The sequence below is a fragment of the Coregonus clupeaformis genome, chromosome 17, assembly GCF_020615455.1.
Source record: "Coregonus clupeaformis isolate EN_2021a chromosome 17, ASM2061545v1, whole genome shotgun sequence".
NCBI lineage: Eukaryota > Metazoa > Chordata > Actinopteri > Salmoniformes > Salmonidae > Coregonus > Coregonus clupeaformis.
This window is the reverse complement of record NC_059208.1, coordinates 14431167-14441166: the sequence shown is the minus strand read 5'-3', so window position 1 is coordinate 14441166 and position 10000 is coordinate 14431167. Positions and strand designations below refer to the sequence as shown.

The 10000-nt window shown below is 44.1% G+C and overlaps 1 protein-coding gene across 1 annotated transcript in view; it reads left to right on the top strand.

Annotated features, from left to right (window-relative positions):
• LOC121585310 (vacuolar protein sorting-associated protein 13B-like) overlaps nt 1–10000 on the top strand; it is a 719687-nt gene that overhangs the window by 590709 nt on the left and 118978 nt on the right. The gene's annotated exons all lie outside the window — the stretch shown is intronic.

The following is a 10000-nucleotide window of genomic DNA, read 5'->3' as shown; positions in this document are numbered from 1 at the left end:
ACAACACACATACCTATATTACCCTAGCTACAACACACATACCCTATATTACCCTAGCTACAACACACATACCCTATATTACCTAGCTACAACACACATACCCTATATTACCCTAGCTACAACACACATACCTTATATTACCCTAGCTACAACACACACACCCTATATTACCCTAGCTTCAACACACATACCCTATATTACCCTAGCTACAACACACATACCCTATATTACCCTAGCTACAACACACATACCCGTTATTACCCTAGCTACAACACACATAACCTATATTACACTAGCTACAACACACACACCCTATATTACCCTAGCTACAACACATATACCATTTATTATCCTAGCTACAACACACATACCCTATATTACCCTAGCTACAACACACATACCCTATATTACCCTAGCTACAACACACATACCCGTTATTACCCTAGCTACAACACACATAACCTATATTACACTAGCTACAACACACACACCCTATATTACCCTAGCTACAACACATATACCCTATATTACCCTAGCTACAACACACACCCCCTATATTACCCTAGCTACAACACACACACCCTATATTACCCTAGCTACAACACACATAACGTATATTACCCTAGCTACAACACACACACCCTATATTACCCTAGCTACAACACACATACCCTATATTACCCTAGCTACAACACACATACCCTATATTACCCTAGCTACAACACACATACTCTATATTACCCTAGCTACAACACACACACCCTATATTACCCTAGCTACAACACACATACCCTATATTACCCTAGCTACAACACACATACCCTATATTACCCTAGCTACAACACACATACCCTATATTACCCTAGCTACAACACACATACCCTATATTACCCTAGCTACAACACACATACCTTATATTACCCTAGCTACAACACACACACCCTATATTACCCTAGCTTCAACACACATACCCTATATTACCCTAGCTACAACACACATACCCTATATTACCCTAGCTACAACACACATACCCGTTATTACCCTAGCTACAACACACATAACCTATATTACACTAGCTACAACACACACACCCTATATTACCCTAGCTACAACACATATACCATTTATTATCCTAGCTACAACACACATACCCTATATTACCCTAGCTACAACACACATACCCTATATTACCCTAGCTACAACACACATACCCGTTATTACCCTAGCTACAACACACATAACCTATATTACACTAGCTACAACACACACACCCTATATTACCTAGCTACAACACATATACACTATATTACCCTAGCTACAACACACACCCCTATATTACCCTAGCTACAACACACACACCTATATTACCCTAGCTACAACACACATAACGTATATTACCCTAGCTACAACACACACACCCTATATTACCCTAGCTACAACACACATACCCTATATTACCCTAGCTACAACACACATACCCTTTATTATCCTAGCTACAACACACATACCCTATATGACCCTAGCTACAACACACATACCCTATATGACCCTAGCTACAACACACACACCCTATATTACCCTAGCTACAACACACACACCCTATATTACCCTAGCTACAACACACATAACATATATTACCCTAGCTACAACACACACACCCTATATTACCCTAGCTACAACACACATGCCCTATATTACCCTAGCTACAACACACATACCCTATATTACCCTAGCTACAACACACACACCCTATATGACCCTAGCTACAACACACATAACGTATATTACCCTAGCTACAGCACACACACCCTATATTACCCTAGCTACAACACACATGCCCTATATTACCCTAGCTACAACACACATACCCTATATTACCCTAGCTACAACACACACACCCTATATGACCCTAGCTACAACACACATACCCTATATTACCCTAGCTACAACACACATACCCTTTATTACCCTAGCTACAACACACATAACCTATATTATCCTAGCTACAACACACACACCCTATATTACCCTAGCTACAACACACACACCCTATATTACCCTAGCTACAACACACCCATACCCAATATTACCCTAGCTACAACACACATACCCTATATTACCCTAGCTTCAACACACATACCCTATATTACCCTAGCTACAACACACATAACCTATATTACCCTAGCTACAACACACATACCCTATATTACCCTAGCTACAACACACACACCCTATATGACCCTAGCTACAACACACATACCCTATATTACCCTAGCTACAACACACATACCCTTTATTACCCTAGCTACAACACACATAACCTATATTATCCTAGCTACAACACACACACCCTATATTACCCTAGCTACAACACACACACCCTATATTACCCTAGCTACAACACACCCATACCCAATATTACCCTAGCTACAACACACATACCCTATATTACCCTAGCTTCAACACACATACCCTATATTACCCTAGCTACAACACACATACCCTATATTACCCTAGCTACAACACACATACCCTATATTACCCTAGCTACAACACACATACCCTATATTACCCTAGCTTCAACACACATACCCTATATTACCCTAGCTACAACACACATAACCTATATTACCCTAGCTACAACACACATAACCTATATTACCCTAGCTACAACACACATACCCTATATTACCCTAGCTACAACACACATACCCTTTATTATCCTAGCTACAGCTCAGTGGTGGTCAGTGCCGTTCATGATGAGGGAGGACAATATTTATTTTCATGAGCATGGCCTTATTTCTACTACAGGATGTTGGATGACTGTCATTCATATTCCATTCACCCAGTTCAATGTAACATCGATAGGTTTAGGCTACTACATGATACTCACATGTTCCCTATACCCATCATGAGGTTGCTACAACCTAGCCTATGAATGAAAGTTTACAACGTAGGTGCACACAGGTCGAGAGAACATTTTGAGATGACAGACAGTGACACATAGATGGACAGTGACACATTCAATACCGGCTTGCACACTCTTGCCTGCATCTAGCTTATCTAGGGTGTAATCATTAGTTCAACAGTTGCTAACGAGAGCTTCTATTGGACAAATTCAGGCATTTTTATCCCCGCTTCGTTTGCTTCTGTTTAAGAAACGTTTTTCAACAGAATAGGCTGAATGAATATACCCTTGATCACGCATAAACATAGTTCACTTTCATAGCAGCCACGTTGTATTCATTCTAGCCTCTATGCACTCTCCTCCTCTCACCTTTTCCCTTCGTTTGTGGACTTCAATGAACAACACATCAGCTGTATGTGACCAGGCGAATAAAACCTTTCCAAGCCAAACCATGTCATAACCGCTACAAACAGCCTACATCGTTATCCCAATATTAGCTAAAGTAACGTCCTAGTCAACATAGCTAATAGAACTGATGCGTTAGTAAACCCGCTACAATCATGCAGTAACGTTACAGTGTCTAGTCAGTAAGCAGTTAGACCAGTGGGCCCAGATGGCAATAAATTAATAAAACCAAAAGCTTACCTTGACTTGGAAGAGTTCCAGTGTTATGTTGGATAGTCGTAGCCAGCTAGCTAACATGGCATCCCTCTGTTTGAGCCGGGTGTTTGAGTAACTAAACTAGCCAGCTGCATTTGCTAGCTAAGTAAGTGAAACTGAAAGTGAAAAAAAAAAGACAATTTCTCTCTCTTGCTTCTCCTTCATTTTTGAAGAAATTAATTTGTTCAGAAGTGTTCAACCATTGTCTCTCTCTCTTTGAGTCAACTACTCACCACATTTTATGCACTGCAGTGCTAGCTAGCTGTAGCTTATGCTTTCAGTACTAGATTAATTCTCTGATCCTTTGATTGGGTGGACAACATGTCAGTTCATGCTGCAAGAGCTCTGCTAGGTTGGAGGACGTCCTCCAGAAGTTGTCATAATTACTGTGTAAGTCTATGGAAGGGGGTGAGAACCAAGAGCCTCCTAGGTTTTGTATTGAAGTCAATGTACCAAGAGGAGGACAGAAGCTAGCTGTCCTCTGGCTACACCATGGTGCTACCCTACAGAGTGCTGTTGAGGCTACTGTAGACCTTCATTGCAAAACAGTGTGTTTTAATAAATTATTTGGTGACGTGAATATATTTAGTATAGTTTTATCTAAAAAGGATAACTTTTTCAATGTTTTACCATTTTTATTTTTATGAAATTCACTGAGGAGGATGGTCCTCCCCTTCCTCCTCTGAGGAGCCTCCACTGCTACAGCTGGTGTTGCTGTCAGTGTTATTACCAGGACCATGTGTCTCATTAACTAAGCCCTGTGTTCCTCTCTGTTTCTCCAACACGCCCTCGTGCTTTTATTTGATTTTGAACCCTCCTAATTCACCTTGTCATTAGCAGAACTATGGACCTTGGGATTTAACTGGACTAAGTGTTATTGTGGCTTCAAACAGGCAGCAGAGAGAGAAGTGGTCTGGGTGGCCAACATAACTATTATTTTAGTGTGACAGGACAGCACTCACCCAGCTCTGCATTAGTCACACCTAATGCACTGAAACAACACTGACTGCCCATGTGGCTAATCAGATCAGCTAGCTAGCTGCACACACACCTCACCTCACTCAGCAAGACTTCAGTCCCTCTGAGCAGTTTAACGTTACAGAGAGAAAACAACACTAATAAGATCTCTGAATCCTCCTTTTCCACACATAGGCCTCGTCCCTAGTGGCACCCTATCCCCTATGTAGTGCACTCCTTTGACCAGGGCTCTATATAGGGAATAGGGTGCCATTTGGGACAAAGACATAGTGTTATTAGAACGGTTAGGACGGAGTGTCTTGGACGTCATTCTAGAAAATGTAGATTGCCTCTCCAGTGTAAACTTTAGTTCAAGAACGATGTCGAATCAATTTGTCTCCATGGTGATAAGAGCTTGCAGGGAAATATTCAGACAGACTTAACGAGAAGCATCAGAGAAATAACAGAAAACGAACGGAGAGAAGAGAGAGGAACTCTGAGCTGAGGACTGAGCAGGTCTGTGAGCTGAGCTGGGTCGTGTTAATTATGCACAAAACTGAAGAAATCGATACAATCTTCTCGTCCAGTAAGAAACACTCATTTTAGTTTTCCGTAGCACGTTTTAAAATGTTTTTCTACAGTTTGTCCTAATGAACACAAACCTGAATAGAGTAAGCGCGTGGGCTAGGGGAATCTGTATTTGCAAGGCCATGTTGTCTGTAGTGTTGGGCGGGAGAGTGAGGGGTGGGGAGGGAAATCCGATATGTAAATCCTCTGCCTTGCCAGAGTGTCTCTAAACACAGCAGGATGTGGACCAGGAGGACTAGTCGACCATCTGTCCTCTAGCCAGCCATAGATATTCAGGTTACATGTTGTTTATGAGATGGAAGGTACTCACAGTCAGAGGAACTGACTGGCACTGTCCGGAGAACACAGGCAGACAGACAGGCAGACAGACAGACAGACAGACAGACCGGTGCCTTCCTCACCCACACATACAGCCAGTACATTACAAATGGCCTCATAGTACATACAGCCAGTACATTACAAATGGCCTCATAGTACATACAGCCAGTACATTACAAATGGCCTCATAGTACATAGAGCCAGTACATTACAAATGGCCTCATAGTACATAGAGCCAGTACATTACAAATGGCCTCATAGTACATAGAGCCAGTACATTACAAATGGCCTCATAGTACATACAGCCAGTACATTACAAATGGCCTCATAGTACATACAGCCAGTACATTACAAATGGCCTCATAGTACATACAGCCAGTACATTACAAATGGCCTCATAGTACATAGAGCCAGTACATTACAAATGGCCTCATAGTACATAGAGCCAGTACATTACAAATGGCCTCATAGTACATAGAGCCAGTACATTACAAATTGCCTCATAGTACATACAGCCAGTACATTACAAATGGCCTCATAGTACATAGAGCCAGTACATTACAAATGGCCTCATAGTACATAGAGCCAGTACATTACAAATTGCCTCATAGTACATACAGCCAGTACATTACAAATGGCCTCATAGTACATAGAGCCAGTACATTACAAATGGCCTCATAGTACATACAGCCAGTACATTACAAATGGCCTCATAGTACATACAGCCAGTACATTACAAATTGCCTCATAGTACATAGAGCCAGTACATTACAAATGGCCTCATAGTACATACAGCCAGTACATTACAAATGGCCTCATAGTACATACAGCCAGTACATTACAAATGGCCTCATAGTACATACAGCCAGTACATTACAAATTGCCTCATAGTACATAGAGCCAGTACATTACAAATGGCCTCATAGTACATAGAGCCAGTACATTACAAATGGCCTCATAGTACATAGAGCCAGTACATTACAAATGGCCTCATAGTACATACAGCCAGTACATTACAAATGGCCTCGTAGTACATAGAGCCAGTACATTACAAATGGCCTCATAGTACATAGAGCCAGTACATTACAAATGGCCTCATAGTACATAGAGCCAGTACATTACAAATGGCCTCATAGTACATAGAGCCAGTACATTACAAATGGCCTCATAGTACATAGAGCCAGTACATTACAAATGGCCTCATAGTACATACAGCCAGTACATTACAAATGGCCTCATAGTACATAGAGCCAGTACATTACAAATGGCCTCATAGTACATAGAGCCAGTACTTTACAAATGGCCTTAAACTATATGTCTGACTGAGAGAATGAAACTGATTATCCTTCAGCTAAACACACACACACACACACACACACACACACACACACACACACACACACAGAACCAGTGCTACCTCAAACTACATGGCTGAGTGAAACTGCCTCTCCTTTCCCTCCTCTCCTCACCAAGGCTCTGTATCTCTCCTCTCCTCACCAAGGCTCTGTATCTCTCCTCTCCTCACCAAGGCTCTGTATCTCTCCTCTCCTCACCAAGGCTCTGTATCTCTCCTCTCCTCACCAAGGCTCTGTATCTCTCCTCTCCTCACCAAGGCTCTGTATCTCTCGTCTCCTCACCAAGGCTCTGTATCTCTCCTCTCCTCACCAAGGCTCTGTATCTCTCCTCTCCCCACCAAGGCTCTGTATCTCTCCTCTCCTCACCAAGGCTCTGTATCTCTCCTCTCCTCACCAAGGCTCTGTATCTCTCCTCTCCTCACCAAGGCTCTGTATCTCTCCTCTCCTCACCAAGGCTCTGTATCTCTCCTCTCCTCTCCTCACCAAGGCTCTGTATCTCTCCTCTCCTCACCAAGGCTCTGTATCTCTCCTCTCCCTCACCAAGGCTCTGTATCTCTCCTCTCCTCACCAAGGCTCTGTATCTCTCCTCTCCTCACCAAGGCTCTGTATCTCTCCTCTCCTCACCAAGGCTCTGTATCTCTCCTCTCCTCACCAAGGCTCTGTATCTCTCCTCTCCTCTCCTCACCAAGGCTCTGTATCTCTCCTCTCCTCACCAAGGCTCTGTATCTCTCCTCTCCTCACCAAGGCTCTGTATCTCTCCTCTCCTCACCAAGGCTCTGTATCTCTCCTCTCCTCACCAAGGCTCTGTATCTCTCCTCTCCTCACCAAGGCTCTGTATCTCTCCTCTCCTCACCAAGGCTCTGTATCTCTCCTCTCCCTCTCCTCACCAAGGCTCTGTATCTCTCCTCTCCTCACCAAGGCTCTGTATCTCTCCTCTCCTCACCAAGGCTCTGTATCTCTCCTCTCCTCACCAAGGCTCTGTATCTCTCCTCTCCTCACCAAGGCTCTGTATCTGCAGCCTGCTGTATAGTGGAAAATGTCCAACAGTAAATGTAGTGATGCAAATGTCCAGCCTGTTCCATATTTCTCTGCCCATATGTATGGTATGGTGTCATGCTACACAAGGTATATCTGAGGGTCTGTGTTCTGTTGTGATGTAGATCTCAGAAGTCTCTGTGGAGGCTGGTGGTTTCCGCTCTGCTCGGGTGCAAAACCCTGTCAGCTACAATTATGAGAGGTTCCTGCAAAACATGTCTGGCATTCAGCTAACATAATCACCCTATGGTTACCTTATCCTTCTACAGCTCACACCTCCTGAGCATACACACACACACACACACACACACACACACACACACACACACACACACACACACACGCACATGCACACATACTCACACATACACACACACATACTGCCTTCCACACACAGCCCTGGTGCTGCTGACAGTTACATGAGTTTGGCCCCCGGGCAGGACAGGCTACCAGACCAGTGGTGGTCCCAAATGGCACCCTGTTCCCTATGTAATGCACTACTTTTGACCAGGGCCCATAAGCACTATTTAGGGAAAAGGGTGCCATTTGGGGCTCAGCCCAGTACAGGGTTGGATTGTACTGCTGAGAGTTACCTGTCATCTCTAACCAGTCACTGGGTCTTATACTGGCTTCTACTGCAGGTTACTGTAATGCAGGTAATATGAGCTGGTGTAGTCAACACTGGAGAATGAGACACATTTATGCTAATCATCCTCTGGTTGTAAAGTATTGCTTTAGTCATATTGTGGTATGGAGAGGAGGAGCCACAGGCCTGATGTATATATACTGTATGGAGAGGAGGAGCCACAGGCCTGATGTATATACTGTATGGAGAGGAGGAGCCACAGGCCTGATGTATATATACTGTATGGAGAGGAGGAGCCACAGGCCTGATGTATATACTGTATGGAGAGGAGGAGCCACAGGCCTGATGTATATACTGTATGGAGAGGAGGAGCCACAGGCCTGATGTATATACTGTATGGAGAGGAGGAGCCACAGGCCTGATGTATATACTGTATGGAGAGGAGGAGCCACAGGCCTGATGTATATACTGTATGGAGAGGAGGAGCCACAGGCCTGATGTATATACTGTATGGAGAGGAGGAGCCACAGGCCTGATGTATATATACTGTATGGAGAGGAGGAGCCACAGGCCTGATGTATATACTGTATGGAGAGGAGGAGCCACAGGCCTGATGTATATACTGTATGGAGAGGAGGAGCCACAGGCCTGATGTATACTGAACAACAATATAAGCGCAACATGCAACAATTTCAACGATTTTACTGAGTTACAGTTCATATAAGGAAATCAGTCAATTGAAATACATTCATAAGACCCTAATCTATGGATTTCACATGACTGGGCAGGGGCGCAGCCATGGGTGGGCATGGGAGGGCATAGGCCCATCCACTGGGGAGCCAATGAGAATGAGTTTTTCCCCACAAAAGGGCTTTATTACAGACAGAAATACTCCTCAGTTTCATCATCTTTCTGTGTGGCTGGTCGCAGACGATCCCGCAGGTGAAGAAGCCGGATGTGGAGGTCCTGGGCTGGCGTGGTTACACGTGGTCTGCGGTTGTGAGGCCGGTTGGACATACTGGCAAATTCTCTAAAACGACGTTGGAGGCGGCTTATGGTAGAGAAATTAACATTACATTCTCTGGCAACAGCTCAGGTGGACATTCCTGCAGTCAGCATGCCAATTGCACGCTCCCTCAAAACTTGAGACATCTGTGGCATTGTGTTGTGTGACAAAGCTGCACATTTTAGATTGGCCTTTTATTGTCCCCAACACAAGCTCTGGATAAGAGCGTCTGCTAAATGACTTAAATGTAAATGTAGTAGTAGCAGCATAGTAGCAGTAGTAGTAGTAATAGTAGTAGGATATTAGCAGCAGTAGCTGATGAGTACATGATCATCTCAGTGAACAAGGATGATCATCAGTCAGTCTCCCACTGGGCCCAGAGGCAGGTCATAACGTCATAATGTAAATGTGGTCAGGTTGAGGAGTGAGTTTCCCAGAATCCCATCTGCTACAATAACATGGAGGTGGAATCCACAGAAGTCTTTCCTCCTTCCAGCTCTCTCCTCCCCTCCTCTCCTCCCCTCCTCTCCTCTCCTCCCCTCCTCTCCTCCCACCTCTCCTCCCCTCCTCTCCTCCCACCTCTCCTC